The sequence below is a fragment of the Notamacropus eugenii genome, chromosome 1 (genome assembly GCF_028372415.1).
Source record: "Notamacropus eugenii isolate mMacEug1 chromosome 1, mMacEug1.pri_v2, whole genome shotgun sequence".
NCBI classification, from domain to species: domain Eukaryota; kingdom Metazoa; phylum Chordata; class Mammalia; order Diprotodontia; family Macropodidae; genus Notamacropus; species Notamacropus eugenii.
Window position 1 is genome coordinate 575,525,277 of NC_092872.1, and position 19,536 is coordinate 575,544,812.

Sequence of the window (19,536 nt, forward strand, 5' to 3'; positions counted from 1 at the left end):
TTGGTTACAAATTCTTTTTGACAGTTTATTATTTTCTTTGTGTTCAGTGTTCTACAATCACTTTCATATAACTTAGATTTTTTTTCCCCCTTCTCTTCCTTTCCCTCCCTCACCCTTCTCTGAGACAGCATACAATTTTATATAGGTTCCACACATACATTCTTATTACATACATCTTCACCTTAGTCATGTTTCATAGTAGAACTAAAATGAGTGGGAGAAATCATAAAACAAACCAAAACATTATACAAAAGAAAATGATCTGTTACATTCTGAGACCAAGCTACAAAATGATACAGTTCAACAGATTTCTGGCCCAAGACAGTCTGGAATACTGACAGGAAGGGTTTATCACAACAGTCTCTGAGAAGAGTGCTTCACAGCAAGGGCAGCACTGGCACAAATGGGACAGGAACAAGCTTCAGGGTGCTGAATCATGGGCAACTGGTGAGATTTCCATATTTCTCAACCCACAAATGCCAAAGACAGCTTCAAAAGCCAGTGACAAAGCACTTTCACCTAGGTGAGAGAAGAACACAGTTGGATCCCAGCCCCAACCTCAGGTTAGCTACCAGCACTGCCACTTCTGTAGCTCTAGCCTACAGACCCTGAGGAACTTGGTCTGCTGATCTGGGTCTCAGTACTGAGTGGTGGTCCAGGGGTGAGGAGGAGCGTTGGTGGCAGCTGTGGAGAGGAATTCCTTCTCACAGTTCCAGGGCAGGAAAGAATGCATTTGGTTGTTCATAGACCACAGCACAGGCCAGGAGAGTAGTAAATACCTCTCCCTTGACTATGCCACTTTGGAGGAACTGAAAACCTACAAGTCCCTACATATATTTTGGAGAACAGCTGCACAAAATTTCTAAAGCCTGGAGTAGTATACCTTCCACCTGACAAAGGGCTAGATAGTCAAGTAATTGGCTGAGAAAATGTCCATAAAGGTAAAACAGAAGTCTATAGAAGTTTACTTTTACGGTGCAAAGATATTTTCTTCCATCCTTTAGGATGAGGGAAAACAAAGCATAGATTCAGAGGAATACCAAAGCATACAACTGGAGGAAGATAGCAAGGTCAGACCCCCTACATCCAAAGTCTCCAAAAAAATATGCAGTGGTCTCAGGTCATGGAAGAGGTCAAGAAAGAATTTTGATAATCAACAAAGGGAGTTGGAGGAAAAATTGGGAAGAGAAATGAGAGTGGTATAAGAAAATAATGAAAGCATGTCAACAGCTTGCTAATGGATACCTCAAAAATGCTGAAGAAAATAATACCTTTAAAAGTAGACTAACCCAAATGTGAAAAAGACGTCCAAAAGTCAATGAGAAGAAGAAGGTCTTAAAAAGTAGAATTCGTCAAACGCAAAAGGAGATCCTATAACTCACTGAAGAAATTAGTTCTTCATAGATTAGAGTGAAGCAGATGAAAGCTAATGAATTTATGAGAAATCCAGAAAGTATAAAATAAAATCAAAAGAATGAAAAAATAGAAGGCAATGTAGAACATCTCATTGGAATAACAAGTGACCAGGAAAATAGATCCAGGTGAGATAATTTAAACACTATTGGTCTACCTGAAAACCACATTTAAACAAAGAGCTGAGATGTCATTTTTCCATGAAATTATCAAGGAAAATGGCCCTGATATTCTAGAAACTGAGGGTAAAATAGAAAGGGAAATAATTTACCAATCACTTATTGAAGGATATCCCAAAAGAAGAAATTCTAGGAATATCATAGTTAAATTCCAGAGTTCCCAGGTCAAGGAGAAAATATTACAAGCAGCCAGATAGAAATAATTCAAGTATTTTGGAAATGTAATCAGGATAACATGGGATTTACAGCTTCTACACTAAGGGATCAAAGGTCTTGGAATATGATATTCCAGAGGTTGAAGGAGAGAGGATTGAAACCAAGAATCACATACCTAGCAAAACTGAGTGTAATACTTCAGGGAAATAAATGGAATTTTAATGAAATGGAGAACTTCCAAGTATTCCTTTTGAGTAGAATAGAATAGAAAATTTGACTTTCAAATACAAGAATCAAGAAAAACATGAAAAGATAAAGGAAAGAAAAGTGAAGCTATAAGGGACTTATTAAAGTTGAACTGCTTGCATTGTTACATGGAAAGATGATATTTGTAACTCATGAGAACCTTTTTCAGTATTAGGGTAGTTAGAGGGATATGTAGGTGTGTATGAGTATGTATATATTTATAAGTGTATATGCATATATGTATACACATAATACACACTATTTATACACACATGTGTACATACATGTGCATATGTGTACATGTATATATGCACAAATCATATATGTATACACACATGTGCACATTATGTACACAGTGTATACGTACATAAACATTCATGTACACATGAACATACATACATATATCCGTGTGTGTATATGTGTATATATGTGCATATGTACTCATATTTTATATACATATGTGTGTAAATATGTGTTTGTATATATGTATATGTATGTTTCCATACATACACATATACATGCATAGAGTGCACAAAGTGAGCTGAATATGAAGAGAAAATACCTAAAAAATAAAATTTACTGTTGAGTGGAATGTACTAGGAGTGAGAGAAAGGGAGAAGTAGAATTTAACAAATCGTCTCATATAAAAGAGGCAAGAAAGCTTTTGGAATGGAAGGGAAAAGAGTGGAAATGAAAGGGAATAAGTGAGCCTTACTTATATAGGATTTGGCTTAAGGAGGGAATAACACACTTACTTGGACATGGAAATCTCTTTTACCCTGCAGGAAGACAGGGGGAAAGTGATAGGAGAGGGAAGATAACAGAAGGGACAGTAAATTGGGGAAAGTGATAATCAAAATCAAACTCTATTGTGGGAGGAGAGGTCAAAGGAGAGAATGGAATAAATGGAGGGCAGCCTAGGACAGAGGGAAATCTGGTTAGTCTTTTGCAACATAACTATTATGGAATTGATTTGCATGGTTACACATATTTGATCTATATTGAATGGCTTGCTTTCTCAATGAGGGTGCTTGGTGGGGGGAGAATGGAGAGAATATGGAACTCAAAGTTTTAATAACGAATGTTAAAAATTGTTTTTGCATGCAACTGGGAAATAAGATATACAGGCAATGGGGTAGAGAAATGTATTTTGCCCTATAGGTCAACAGGGAGGTGAGGGATGAAAGAAGGGAATGTAATAAAAGGGAGGACAGACTTGAGGAAGATGTAGATAGGATGCATGCTTTCCTGGTGTGTGTGTGGTGGGGGGAAGAGATGGGGGGAAAATTTTGAATTCAAATTTTTGTGGAAGTGAATGTTGAAAACTGAAAAGTAAATACATATTTATATTTAAAAATAGCAAAATATGTGTGTGTGTGCATGCATGTGTGTGTGTTTTCCCACCAAGGTTGGTGGGAAACTCATCTAGAGGAATGTTTTTCTTTTACCTATACTTTAAAGAGTCCAGACTTATGCATATTATCAACAATGACTTCATGAGTTGAAGTGGTTAAATAACAAGATTATCTCATAGCTAGAGAAAACATAAAGTATAATCTGAAAGGGAGATGGGCAACCTATAAATTTCTTGGAAGCAATAGCAGCAGGACAGCCTAAATGCTTCACTGCTGCCCAAAAGTTGTTAAAACATCTCAAACAAGTCACTAGTAGGATTCTTCATTTATTTTTTATTATTTTATTATTTTTATATTTATTATCACTGTTATTATATTCATTATTATTTATAGGATATAGCAAAGGCATGGTGTGGTTGCAATCTGGACTAATGTAGGGTTTCTAAATTGATGATATCATGGATATATTCTGAAAATCTGTATCCTGAAGCAGCAAAAATGCTGGATTTTCAATCATAGGACCTGGAATTGAATCATTATTTTTCAAATAATTATTCTTTATGTGAGAATGGGAAAATCATGACTTACCCTTTTATCATCTCAGTTTCCTCATCAGTACAGTAAGGAAGTTGTACAGCTGCTGCTACAAGTACTAATAATAAAAAGAATTACATGGGGATTTAAGATTAGTAAAGCACTTTTAAAAATTTGGTCTTCACAATAACTCTGAAAAGTAGGTGCTTCCATTTTACAAAAGAGGACACTGAGGCAGACTGTGTGCTCAGTCATCCAGCTTGCAAGTGACTAAGATCGTTTTTGAATTCAGGTCTTCCCAACTCCAGGCACAGTGCTCTATGCACTGTGTTATCTAGTTTAGATGACTTCTAAGATCCCTTCCAGTTTTCAATCTGCATTTCTCAGAACCACACAGACAATCCAGGGGGTAAAGATACTACAAAAGATCATAGGAAGGTGTGAACCTTGAGTAACTGATTGTGGTAAAAGAAGGCAAGGAATAAATGAATAGTCAAAGAAGTCATTATTGTAAAGCACTTAACAAAGCTTCCAGAGCTATGTAATTGTTATCTATAACTGCTAGTTATGAAAACAGCTAGTAATAGAGCTTAAAAGTATTAGATCCTTCATTTCTCCAGGAAGACTTTTTATAAATTTCTTTATTTATTTTTAGTTTTCAATACTCATTTCCACAAGATTTTGAATTCCAAATTTGCTCCCCATCTCTCCCCTCCCCCACCCCAAACACCTTGCATTCTGATTACCCCTTCCCCCAATCTGATCTCCCTTCTATCACACCCCTCCCTTCCCCTATCCCCATCTTCTCTCTTTTCTTATAGGGCAAGATAGATTTCTATACCCCATTATGTGTATTTCTTACTTCCCAGTCCCATGCAAAAACAATTCTCAACATTTATTCCTTAAACTTTGAGTTCCAACTTCTCTCCCTTCCTCCCTCCCTACCCATCCCCATCAAGAACGCAAGCAATTCAACATAGGCTATTTATGTGTAGTATTGCTAAAGATTTCCATAATAGTCATGTTGTGAAAGGCTAATTATATTTCCCTCCATCCTATCCTGCCTCCTATTTATTCTGTTCTCTCTTTAGACCTTGTCCCCCCCCTAAAGTGATTATTCCTTATTACTCCCTCCCCCAATTAACCCTCCCTTCTATCATCCCCCCACCCCACTTATCCCCTTCTCCTCTACTTTTCTGTAGTGTAAGATAGATTTTATACTAAATTGAATGTGCATGTTATTCTCTCCTTAAGTCAAATGAGAGTAAGCTTCACTTTTCCCTCTCACCTTTCCTCTTTTCCCCTCCATTGAAAAAAGGTTTTTCTTTCCTCTTTTATTAGAGGTAATATGCCCCATTTTATTTCTCCCTTTCTCCTCTCCATATATTCCTTGCTCACACCTTAATTTTATTTTTAGATATCATCTCTTCCTATTTCACTCACTCTGTGCCCTCCATATATCTATGAATCTATGTATCTATGTATCTATCTATGTATCTATCTATGTATCTATGTATCCATCTATCTATGTATCTATGTATCTATCCATCCATCCATCTATCCATCTATCTATCTATCTATCTATCTATCTATCTATCTATCTATCTATCTATCTATCTATCTATCTATCTATCCACCTACCTACCTACCTACCTGTCTGTCTGTCTGTCTGTCTGTCTGTCTGTCTGTCTATCTATCTATCTATCTATCTATCTATCTATCTATCTATCTATCTATCTATCTGTCTGTCTATCTATCTCTGGATGTATATATGTAATCCCTACAACTACCCAAATACTTAGAAAAGTTTCAAGAGTTACAAATATTATCTTTTCATATAGGAATGTAAAGAGTTCAACTTTAGTCAGGTTCTTTTGATTACTCTTTCCTGTTTATCTTTTCATGCTTCTTTTGATTCTTGTGTTTGAAAGTCAGCTTTTGTATTCAGCTCTGGTCTTTTTATCAAGAATGCTTAAAAGTCCTCTATTTCGTTGAATGACCATTTTTCCCCCTGAAATATTACACTCAGTTTTGGCAGGTAGCTGATTTTTGGTTTAAATCCTCATTCCTTTGACTTCTAGAATATCATATCCAAGCCCTTTGATTCCTTAATGTAGAAGCTATTGGATCTTGTGTTATCCTGCTTATATTTTCACAATACTTGAATTGTTACTTTCTGGCTGCTTGCAATATTTTCTTCTTGACATAGGAACTAAGGAATTTTGCTACAATATTCCTAGGAATTTTTCTTTTGGGATCTCTTTCAGGAGGTGGTCAGTGTATTCTTTCAATGTTTGTTTTACCCTCTGTTTGCAGAATAGCAGGGAAGTTTTCCTTGACAATTTCATGAAAGATGATGTGTAGGCTCTTTTTTTGATCATGGCTTTCAGGTAGTTCCATAATTTTAAAATTGTCTCTCCTAGATTTATTTTTCAGGTCAGTGGTTTTTCCAGTGAATTATTTCACATTGTCTTCTATTTTTTTCGTTCTTTTTGTTTTGTTTGTAATGTTTCTCATAAAGTCATTTGCTTCCTTCTGCTCTATTCTAATTTTTAAAGAACTATTGTCTTCAATGAACTTTTGAACCTCCTTTTCCATTTGACAAATTCTGCTTTTTAAAGCATTCTTCTCCTCATTGGCATTCTGGGCCTCTCTTGCCATTCGAGTTAGTGTATTTTTAAAGGTGTTATTTTCTTCAATCTTTTTTAGGTCTCCTTTAGCAAGCTGTTCAATTGCTTTTCATGATTTTCTTGCATTGCTCTCATTTCTCTTCCCAATTTTTCCTTCACCTCTTTTACTTGATTTTCAAAATACTTTTTGAGCCCTTCCTTGTCCTGAGACCACTGTATATTTATTTTGGAGGTTTTGCATGCATAATCCTTGACTTTTCTATTTTTCTCTGAATTGTTCTCAGGAAGGCATAAATTGCATTGTTCTTCCTCATCTGAAAGGATGGAAGAATATACCTGTTCACCAAGATAGTAACCTTCTATAGTCTTATTTTCCCTTTTTTGGGCATTTTCCCAGGCAGTTACTTGACTTTCAGGTTATTTTTCAAGAGGAGGGTATAGTCTGGAGAACTGTAAGTTCTCAGTTTCTCCAAGGTGGCACAATAAAGGGAGAGGTGTTTACTCCTCTCCTGCTCTGCACTCTGGTCAGGGGGCTACCAAAGTTTTTCTGCCCAGGATCTGCAAGAAGAATTCTATTTACAGAACCTACCAGCCTCACCCTGCTGGCACTCTTCCACACCTTATGGCCACCACTCAGGGCTGAGACCCAGGTCAACAGCTCAATTTCTCTATAGTCTTTAGGCCAATGGCTCCAAAAATGGACTCTATCACTCCTGCCACCCCTGCCTGAGCCCAGGGCTAGAGGAGGACCCTGCTCCCTTCTCATCCAAGCAAAAAATCTTTCTCACTCACCTTTGAAGCTATCTTTGGTTCTTATGGGTTAAGAGATATGGGAACTGCAACTACTCCCTGTGATTCCACTCCCAAGGTCTGCTCTGGTCCTATTCCTGATGGTGCCACTCAGCAAAGGCTGGGCTGGGCTCCATGGGCTGTGCTCCATGCCCCATGTGATAGACCTTTTCTGCTGGCCTTCCAAGCTGCCCTCAGCTGAAAATCTCTTTCACTCTGTTGTTTTGTGGTTTCTGCTGCCCTAGAATATGTTTAGAGTCATTTGTTACAGGTATTTTATGAGCTGTGGGGGAAGACCTTGAGTAGGTGCATCTTTCTACTCCACGATCTGGACTCCACCAGGAAGATTTTTTTTTTTAAACAAAGAAGAGACAACCAGGGAATTTCTATTTAGAAGAGTCTCTTTAACTCTCTAGTCTAATCTCAGCACTAAGTATACAAAGAAATGCAAAAGACAGTTCATGCCCTCAGGCACCTCACAATGCCCTGGAGGAAAGAATAGCAAAAACAACTATGTAGGAATGAGATTAATATAGGATAATATGGAAAAATCCACTTTGTAGGAAATCACATAGCTAATGGACCAGGACTAGTATTGTTCAGATGAAAACAGAAGAACTTAATATTAAAAGAAATAAGCAAACACTAGGGAAGGAGTGACAGCAACAGACTGGGACTTGGAAAATGAGTCTGATTTCATAAAGCCTACATCCTACCTGTCTATAGAGCTAAGGTGAGGTTCAATTTATCTTCAAAGTACTTTACTACACTTTGGAGAAATAGGTGAAAGTTGAAGGAAGCCAAGGCAGGCTCAATTTTAGGATAAATTTCCTAACCATTAAAGCAATCACAAAGTGCAGTGGGTTCCCTCCAGAGGTGATGGGGTTGAAATGCCTATAAATCTTCAAGCTGAGGCAAGATACCCATTTGGCACTTATGTTTTCAAGCAGATTCCTTTTTGGGTATCATTTAATCCAGATTAGGTTTTCTTTCAGGAATTTCAGAAATGTTTTCAGGACTTCAGGGTTCATTGATTTTGTTCATCTGTTGGGGTTTTGGTGTCAGGGATGACAGAACAAAATAAGCCTTGTGTAAATTGGTGAATGGTTATCAAGAATATCTGAGATTAAAAGATTCTTCATATTATAGACAATGCATTAAATGAGTCCCTCTGAGTTTAGCTAGGTTCATTCTAAGACACACCCACACAGAGTCTGTGGCTAGACACAAATAAAGTCATATCCAAATAATTGGAAAAATATCAGTTCCTCATGGGTGGGCTAAGTTAACATAATAAAAATGACAATTGTCCTTAAATTAATTTACATATTCAGTGCCATACCAATCAAACTACCCAAAATTATTCTATAAAGTTAGAAAAATTAATAACAAAATTCATCTGAAAGAACAAAAGTTCCAAAATATCAATGGAGTTATGTAAGGGAAGGTAGCCTATCAATACCAGAACTTAAATTGTATTATAAAGCAACAATCATCAAAACTACTTGGTGCTGCCTAAGAAATAGAGTGGTGGATCAATGAACAAAGTTAGGTACATAATACACAGTAGTCATTAGCTATAGTAATCTACTGTTTGATACACTCAAAGACTCCAGCTTCTGAGATAAGAACTCACTATTTAACTAATATTGCTGGGAAAACTGGAAAGTAGTATAAGCAAAACTAGGCATAGACTAGCATCTTAAAATATATACCAAGATAAAGTCAAACTGGATACAGAATTTAGATATGAAGGCAAGTACTATACAAAAACTAGGAGAGCAAGGGACACTTTACCTGTCATATTTGTGGAGAACAGGAGAATTTATGGTCAAACTAGAGATGGAGAACATTATGAAATGCAAAATAGTTGATTTTGATTACACTAAATTAATAAGTTTTTGTATAAACAGATCCAATGCAGCCAAGATTAGAAGGGAAGCAGAAAGCTGGAAAACAATTTTTACTGCCAATATCTCTGATACAAGCCCCATTTCTAAAATATATAGAGAAAGGAATCAAATTTTCAAGGATACCATCATTCTCCAACTAATAACTGGTCAAAGGATGTGAACAGGCACTGAAGGATGAAGAAATAAAAGCCATCTATAATCATATGAAAAAATGCTCTGAATCAGCATTGTTTACAGAAATGCAAAACCTAAACAGCTCTGATGTTCTAATACTGCTTGCATGTAAATCTTGCTAACTAAAATAAAAGCTTCTTTCACTTTACAGCTTTGCCTAGGGACTTGCATATTGATAATAACTATACCTTATGGTTAAATCACATTACAGGTTACAATATTTTCATTGCAGGTTAAAATATTTACATAATTTTCTCCATTTTACAGATAACAAAGCTGAGGCTCATGGTACTTAAATAATTGAACAAGTGGAACAGCCAGTAAATGCAGAGAAGGATCATATACCAAGTCTTCTGATTGAAAGTCCAGTCCTTTCTATTACAAAACTTGGTCTTTTTAAGCACTCCTAGATTCTCCCCATCACCCTCTGACTTACTTGAATTTCTAACTGCTCTGAATCACAGTTTAATTTTTTCTAGCTCTTTGCTTTATAGAATTTTTCTTTTGCTCATCACAATATTCTTGGAAATTGATCAGTACAATGAGAAACTGAAGCCTAAAGAGATTTATTGACTTACTTAAAGTCATTCAGCTAGTTGATGTGACCTATTCATTCAGGGAATTAATAAGTGCTAGAGCTGGCACTCAAATTCTGTACTTTTGACTTTAAAATCAATGCTTGAGTCATCCTATCAGAGTTGGCTCTTATAAAACAATCTTTTTGTGATTCTAGATCCATGCTAGAGATATCCCACTCTTTCCTGACCTTTCTTCCAATTCTGTTTCAGAATTCTTTTTGACTATATAGCGATCTCTCAGTGTTACACAGTTCCTTATATGTCTAGCCCTTCCTCTTCCTGGCTACTAGTGCAGCATTTTGCCACTTAAATTAAAAACTATTTAATAATCATCTTTTCAGGACAATAGAAGGTGACATTACCCTTAATTTTCCTTAGAGTGAGACAAGTCCCAGCACTAGTTCAAGGGCCAGTTGGTACAAACAAATTTTGAGGGACCCATCTTCTATATCTATAGCCCCAATTCTTTGTTAGGCAGTTTGCTCCTTACCTGTCTCAGCATAGGAGAAGGTCAAAAAAATCACCATAAACACCAGAAAGATTTCCCTTGGTGAGCAGTTGGCTGGAACCTGTGAATTATAGGAAATATGATGAAATGACAGCTCAGCACAAGATAAGACAAGATAAAACAAATAAAAACAGATAACAGCAGGCCACACTACACTCAACTTACCTTGGTTCAGTTAACATTAACTTCTCAGTTCATGAAGCTGATTGAAAAAACCTTCCCAGGAGTGTGATCACTCCTATATTTATTGGGCATGGAAATTGCCCAACAGAACTCTGGAATTTTAATTGCCAAGTGTTCCAATATGCAGTGAAATTCTAAGTAAACTCATATTAAAATAACCAATGTATTTAACCCAAGGAGGGTCTCAGACATGTGGCTTTCTTTCCCTCTATCTCTGGATTTAAATGAAGTAGCATTGGGAGGAACAAGTTGAATGTTTTGGCTAAAGCAGCTTCTATAACAAGCAGCTCCTTCTTACATGGATGGCTATGGGCCGGAATTTCTCTTCCTGGAACTGTTGCAGAATTTCTCAGCCGAGTTCCTAGAAATACTGTCAAGAACCTCACCCATCCACAAAATTGTTAGTCAAGTATTTTAAAAGTCTGATTGAAAAAAAAATAGTAGACTGATTCTCCAACAATTTAGGGAACTGCAAGCTGGAATATAGGTGCCCTCAAAAAGATGAAAATACTTTAAATAGACTTGTTTTTCAATATTGACCTTCCATTCAAATAGAAAGCTACAATTATCAATAAGTATCGTTCTCTGCCAAATTGGGGTTGATAAGTAACAGCATTCACTGAAAAGAAAGGAAAAATCAAATAGAGGGAAAAGGAGGAAAAAAGCTTCTAGAGGAACGTTTGGCATGTAGATATCATTATTTATCATCAGAATGAGAAAATACTTCCTTTACAAAGGCAGCAAAGAAGAGGAGGTAAACAAATATTTGTAGAATTGTTGAAGAATTCTATTTGATGGAAGATAACAAAGTTGAGGTAATCATTAAGAGAAAGTTCTAGGTGATAAGGACATCAGTTTTATCATGTGCTATGTAAATTATTTTATGGTTATCCATGAAAAGTAACTTGATCTCCTCACATTTCATTTCTTACAATAAGTTAATGACCTGAGGGAAGAGGTACATTTCATGCATTCCTCTGTTAGAGGGCTGGTTCTGTGACAATCTTTCTGAATCTCTTTCATTATCTCCTGGATGAATAAAACCTGGAGTACTAGGTAACTTTGGTCAGTCAGTAAATAAACATCTCTGCACCAATTTTATGTCAGAGGAACTTTGTTAAGCTATAGTTTTCACCTCCCAAAGTCCCTCTTCTAGACCCAAAATCTTTCCTAAAATCACCCTCAATTTAGAAATTGTTTTCTCTTTGCTTCCTCTCTTGCCAGCCTTTATGTTTAATCTGGTTACCAGACTGTTGCCAAAGTAAAGAAATGACAAGGGAGGCAGTTAGAAAGTGGAACCTCTGGATCCAAGGTTTCCAATTTCAATTACTGCCTATGTGTGTGACATTTGGTACATCCCTTTTCCTCTTTGGCCTTCTTTTTTCTCTGCTATTAAGTGAAAATAAGGGGCTAAAGGATTACATTTTTTTCAAGTTTGTGCAGATAAATGTTTAGTTACTCATATACCAAGTTAAAAAAATATACACATGAAATTCCTTTATTCTATATTCTGAACATTTTCTGTATTACTTTTTTCAGTCCAAAAAATCAACAAAACAATAAATTAATCCTTGATACATACAGTTTATTTATTTTTACTTTTCAACAATTACTACCATAAGTCTTAAATTTTCTCCCCCTCCCTCACAACTCCCTCCCCAAGAAAGCATGCAATCTGATATAAACTATACATATACATTCTTATTAAACATTTTCACATCAGTCATGTTGTATAGAAGAATTATAATGAATTGGAGAAACCATGAGAAAGAAAAAAATAAAACACAACAACAACAAAAAAATAGTCTGCTTCCCTCTCCATTCAGATTCCATAGTTCTTTCTCTGGATGTGGATGGTATTTTCCATCATGAGTAATTTTCGATTGTTTTAGGTCCTTGCATTGCTGAGAAGGTCTAAGTTTATCAAAATCAGTCATTGCAGACTATGGCTGTTACTGTGTAGAATATTCTCTTGGTTCTGCTCCCTCCACTCAGCATCAGTTCATATAAACCTTACGCGGCTTTTCTGAAGTCCACCTGTTCATCATTTCTTCTAGCACGACAGTATTCCATTGTATTTGTACACCAAAAATTGTTCAGCCATTGCCCAATTGATGGGTATCCCCTCAATTTCCAATTCTTGGTCACCACAAATAGAGCTGCTATAAATATTTTTGTACATCTATATCCTTTTCCTACTTTTATGATCTCTTTGGAATAAAGCCCTAGAAGCAACATTGCTGGGTGAAAAGGTATGAACATTTTGTAGCACTTTGTGCAGAGTTCCAAATTGCTCTCCAGAATTGTTGGATCAAATCACAGTTCCACCAACAATGAATTAATGTTCCAAATTTCCCACATCCTCTCCAATATTTGTCATTTTCCTGTTTTATCAATTTGATAAGCATGATATGGTGCCTCAGAGGTGTTTTGATTTGCATTTCTCTAATCAATAGAGATTTAGAGCATTTTTTCATATAATTATAGACAACTTGAGTTCTTTCCTCTGAGAACAACCTGTTTATGTAATTTGATCATTTATCATTTGAAGAATGACTTGTATTCTTATAAATTTGACTCAGTTCTCTATGTATTTTAGAAATGAAGCCCTTATCAGAGACACTAGCTGCAAAAATTCTTTCCTATGTTTTTGCTTACTTCCTAATCTTGGCTGCATTGGCTTTGTTTGTACAATAGTTTTTCAATTTAATGTAATCAAAATTATTCATTTTGCATTTCATAATGTTCACTATCTCTTGTTTGGTCATAAATTCCTCTATTCTCCATAAATCTGACAGATGGACTATTCTTTGGTCCCCTAATTTATTTATAACATTAGCCTTTATATCTAAATTATGTACTCATTTGGACTTTATTTTGGTATACAGTGTCAAATCTTGGTCTGTGTGCAATATCTGCTATCCTATTTTCCAATTTTCCTAGCAGTTTTTCTTAGCTATGTCTTAGCTATGTTACCTTTTGCTTTTGAAGGGGTACGCCTAGACCACACCTCAGATTAGATCTAGGACAGAACTGGTATGTCAGTTTTTGCCAAATAGTCAGGGCAACAGTCACCTAAACTGCATAACCAGTGGCAGCAAGTCTTCCTCTTCCTCCTAAGCTTCAAAACAGGAGAAACACTGTTACCTCCATCATCACTTGCAAGGCCTCCACCACTATCACCTTCTTCATAATAGAAGAGAGGCAGCATTCTCTACTGGGATAATTTTAATTCTGGTTCTGGTGCAACATTTACATGGGACAAAAAAAAAAAAAAAAGAAAACTAATTCTCCAACAGGATCTCTAAGTTTTGCAACATTAATTATCCTTAGAAGAGTAGAAATAGGGAATAAGAAAAGATTGTCTCTTTGAACTAGCAATACAACTACTAGGTATATATCCCAAAAGAAATAAAAAAGAAAAAAGAAAAGGACCTATATGTACAAAAATATTTATAGTAGCTCTTTTCTGGAAGTAAAGCATTGGAAGTAGGGGGAAATCCCATTAATTGGGGAATGGATGAACAAGGTGTGGTGTGTGATTACAATGAAATGCCATTGTATTCTAAGGAATGATGAGCAAGCTCTCAGCAAAACCTGGAAAGACTTGCATGGGCTGATGCAATGTGAAATATAATGTGTACAAATTAACAGCATTATTATAATATGATGAGCTGTGAAAGACTTAGTTATTCTCATCAATATGATGATCCAAGACAACTCTGAAGGACTTATGATAAAAAGTGCTATTCATCTTGAGAAAAAGAACTAGCAGTGTCTGAATATAGACTGAAGCATGCTTTTCTCTTAGTCTTTTATTTTGAGGGTTTTTGTCTATCTTTTCTTCACAACATGACTATTATGGATATGCTTGGCATTACTACACATCTATCACCTGTATTGAATTGTTTGGCTTCTCAATGTGGGGAAGTAGAGAAGAAGGAAGCAAAAGAATTTGGAACTCAAAGTTTTAAACACAGAGGTTAAAAATCGTTTTTACATGTAATTGGGGAAACGAAAAAATATTTTAATACTTTAATAGATCTCCCTGTTTTTATTTAATGACAGCCATAATATTGCTCTCAGTGGCCTTTTCCCTTTCAGTCCCACACATTCTTAGTAACATTTGGTCAAAAATAATGTCATTATTAACTCTCACAGTCAAAAAGGACATATTTATGGGGATGCTAGGATCACAGAACCTCATGGCTATTGGGTTTGAAAAACATTCAGCAAAGTACTGTTGGATTGTGGGTGACTGTTCCAATGGAATATAATGACATTATATCATTGCAAGTACGACTGATGAAAAGATCTCATTCAATTCTCATCTCCTTTTGCTCCATTCTTTTTTTTTTTTTGCTAAATGTCAGTTTAACATTACAGGTTATACATAACAAATTTCACATTGAAAGTGAAGGTAACAATTAAACTTCTTAAGTATCCCCAGATTTTCACCACAGTCTGGGTTAATTCCTCTTGTTTTGTAAAACAATACCCCCTCTTCAGTTTGCATGGCCTTTACCAGGTATTCTTCTCTGTTTTTATAAAACAAAAATTGTTGTTATACATGTGTGTGCGTTTATCTATATTTATCTCTATCTTTGTAAATCTATCGATCTATCTATCATCCATCCATCCATCCATCTATCTATGTACCTATCTATCTATCTGTCTGTGTCTGTCTGTTTGTCTATCTATCTATCTGTCTGTCTGTCTATCTATCTATCTATCTATCTATCTATCTATCTATCTATCTATCTATCATCTATCTGGAAATTCAATACAGTGGAACTATATATTTCCCTTTCCCTATTGTAAATACAACAATGCCCCAGAAAAATGAATATGTTCAAAATAGAAGTCATTATCTTTCCCCCCATCCCAACCAGACCCAATCTCCTATATTCCCAATTACTGGAGAAGACAATACTAGTCTCTCACTCTGTCAACCTAAGACATCCTGAATTCCTCACTACCTTTTATCTCCACATTGAATGTGTTGCCATAGCCTGTCGATCTTACCTTTACAACATTTTCCAAAGGCACATATGCACTTTTCTCCTCTAACATTGCCAGCATTCTAGTGCGCACCTGCAATACTTTATAGCAGGACAATTGTGATAAATGGTTGGCAGGCTTTCCTGCCTCGAGTCTCTCTGAAATTCAATCAATCCATCCTCCTTTCACCTACTAAAGTGATTTTTCCTAAATCCCCAGTTTAGGAGACTTGTCAGTCCCTTACTCAATAAACCTCAGTGGCCTCCTATTATCTCCTGGATCAAATATAAATTGCTCTTTTGGGCATTCAAAAACCTTCATAACTTTTCCCCCTCCTATATTTCTAGTCCTCTCATACTTTGTTTCCTGATGCATACTCTTGCTAAATTGATGTCTTTTGTCGAGGCTCTAAAAATTTTCTCTGGCTGTCTCCTATGCCTGGAACATTTTCCCTCCATTTTTTCTGTTGATCTCTCTACTTTCTTTTAAGTCTCAGATAAAATCCCGTCTTTTCTCTAGTCACTTTTCAATGATTTAATTATTCATTCTTTTCATTTACTATTAATTACAATAATTATTAATTCTTTTACATTTCCTAATCTGTATGTAGCTTATGTGTATATATGTATGTGTGTGTGCTTTATGTGATCTTCCCATAGTAGATTGTAAACTCTTTGAGGTCAAAGACTATCTTTTGCCTCTTTTTTGTCCCCACTGTTTATCACAGTGCCTAGCACATAACAGGTACTTCATAAATATTTACACTCACAGAATAACAGTTCCTCATATTAAGTTTTTTTGATCCATGATATTCTCCACATAGAGGTTCTATGTTAGATAACCCACAATTTTTCATCTTTTTGCTTTTCTGTTATTCTATTTCTTTCCCCCAACCTCCCCATGTCCTCCCCTCTTCTATCTTTATTGAACCCTAATCACAGAGATTAAAATTATTAAAATATTAAATATAAAGTATTAATTAATTGATATTAAATATTTAAAATATTTAAAAGAGGAATCCTATGCAGACTTAGACAGAGGACTAGTTCTTCAAAGTTATATTCTTAACATTCTACCTGGAGGAAAGTCAAGCTATAAATTAGATTAGTAGGATGGGAGCAGTATTCAATGTTTATTATGACTCTCATCCTCTAAAGACCTATAAGGAAACAATATCGCAGTATGTTCTATTTGTTTCTAATTCTGCTGTTTTCCAAAATGGGGATTTAAGACTTCTTCATCTTTGTAGAAGATTTCCATACAAGTTTAGGTATCACTATTATATTTATTAAGTTAAAGGAGTTTGGTAGGATCCCTTCTTTGCCTATTATTCAAAATAATTTTATTTAATATTGGAATTAATTTTTATTTTTTAAAATTATTTATTAATTTTTAGTTTTCAACATTCATTTCCACAAGATTTTGAGTTCTAAATTTTCTCCCCATCTCTCCCCTCCCCAGCCCAAGACACTGTGCATTCTGATTACCTCTTACCCTAATCTGTCCTGCCTTCTGTCACAATTCTCCCTTCCCTCATCCTAATCTTCTCTCTTTTCTGGTAGGGCAAGATAGATTTCTACACCCCATTACCTGTATTTCTTATTTCCCAGTTGCATGCAAAAACAATTCCCAACATTGGTTTTTTAATCTTTGAGTTCCAACTTCTCTCTCTTCCTCCCTCCCCAACCATCCCCACTGAGAAAGTAAAAAACTCAATACAGGTTATATATGTATAGTTATGCAAAAGACTTCCACAATAGTCATGTTGTAAAAGAGTAACTATATTTCCCTCCATTCTATTCTATCCCCCATTTATTCTCTTCTCTCTTTTGATCTTGTCCCTCCTTCTAATTACTGCCTCCTCCCATTTGCCTTCCCTTCTATCATCTCCCTCTACTTCACTTATGCCATTCTCCCCTATTTTCCTGTAGTGTAAGAAAGATTTTCATACCAAATTGAGTGTTCATGCTATTCCTTCCTTTAGTCAAATATGATTACAGCAAACCTCACTTTTGTGATCTCACCTCCCAGTTTTTCCCCTCCATTGAAAAAGCCTTTTCTTGCCTCTTTTATAAGAGATAATTTGCCCCATTCCATTTCTTCCTTTCTCCTCACAATATATTCCTCTCTTGTCCCATTATTTTTTTTAGATATCATCCCTTCCTATTCATCTCACCCTGCACCCTCTGTCTATATATATATATATATATATATATATATATATATATATATATATATATATATATATATACATATACATGCATGTAGGTATATATGTATATCTATGTATGTATGTATGTATGCATATAATCTCTCCAACTACCAAAATTCTGAGAAAAGTTTCAACAATTATAAATATTATCATTCCATGTAGGAATGTAAAGAGCTCAACTTTAGTAAGTCCCTTATGATTTCTATTTCTGCCAAGCCTAGAGGCCTGTATTGGGCTACCCGAGTCTTTCTTACCTGTCCAGGTCTTCGGCTGGCCATGCCGGATGCACATATGAGAGAAAGGACGTTCCAGAGTCAAACAGGGGTTGAGCTTTATTACAGGGTTTCAGTTACAAGTGCAGGGAGTCTTCTTTCTTAGGACGAAGAGGGGGAGATTTCCTAAGAAGGCTAAGCTTAAGGGAATGGAAGTAGAAGTACAAGCGGGGGAGAGAGGGGGAGGGGAGAGAGGAAAGAAAAGAAGCGGAGCCCTACTTTTCTCTTTGGCTCCACACGTGCTAAGAGCTTTTAGGCTTCCTCAATCCTACTTAATCTTCAGCCACACAGTTTGCATCTCAATACCGTGCTGTTAGGTAACTAGGTGTGCTCCAATCCGGGACGACCTCGAGGGCAGGGAGACTCCACCCATCAGGTATCTCCGGGGGAGAGGCGGAAATACCCGAGCTAGCCGAGCTAGCTCGGTCTGACCTTCTCGAACCCCCGCTGTTCATGGAGGGCCTCGTAAGACTCTAAGATTTAGAAGTCCCACTTTTACCTGCCCGAGACTGTCCACACGGAATTGAGCTTCCAGTCCCAACATATTTCCTGTTTACCTTTTCATGCTTCTTTTGATTCTTGTGTTTGAAACTCTAATTTTCTATTTAACCCTGGACTTACCATCAAGAATGCTTGAAAGCCCTCTATTTCATTTAATGACTATTTTTCCCCTGATATATTATACTCAGTTTTGCTGGATGGGTGATTCTTGTGTACGATGTCAGTCATTGATCTATACCCAGTTTCAGCCACACTGTTTTCCAGTTTTCCCAGCAATTTTTGTCAAACAGTGAGTTCTTATCCCAGAAATTAAGGTTGTTTGGTTTTTCAGACATTAGATTGCTATATTCATTGACTACTGTGTCTTCAGTACCTAACCTATTCCAGTTGTCTACCACTCTATTTCTTAGCCAGTACCAAGTGGTTTTGATGATTGCTGCTTATAATACATTTGAGATCGGTAGGGCTAGACCACTTTTGCTACTACTTGTTTTCATTAGTTCCCTTGATATTCTTGGACTTTTGTTCTTCCAGATAAATTTTGATATTATTTTTTCTAGCTCTTGAAAATAATTATCTGGTTGTCTGGTAGTCTGGTAGTGTTTTCTAATTATGTTCATATAGTCCCTGGATGTGTTTTGGCAGATAGACCCTCAGATATTTTAGAGTGTCTTACCTAGTTTTAAGTGGGACTTCTCTTTCTGTCTCTTGCTGTTGGGCTTTGTTAATAATATACAGAAATGCAGATGATTTATGTGGGTTTATTTTGCAACCTCCTAATTGGCCAAAGTTGCTTATTATTTCAAGTAGTCTTTTACCTGATGCTCTGGGATTCTCTTAGTAGATCATCATGTCATCTGCTGAGTGATAACTTAGTTTCTTCTTTGCCTAT

The 19,536-nt window shown here is 36.1% G+C and overlaps 1 long non-coding RNA gene across 1 annotated transcript; it reads right to left on the bottom strand.

Moving 5' to 3' along the window:
• Positions 1-3,524: 3,524 nt before the first annotated feature.
• Positions 3,525-11,300, bottom strand: LOC140520451 (uncharacterized). Its single transcript, XR_011972506.1, has 3 exons — positions 10,641-11,300; positions 10,458-10,536; positions 3,525-4,001 (listed from the first exon to the last, which is right to left on the bottom strand). It is a non-coding gene; the product is annotated as an uncharacterized lncRNA (long non-coding RNA).
• Between the last annotated feature and the right edge of the window lie 8,236 nt (positions 11,301-19,536).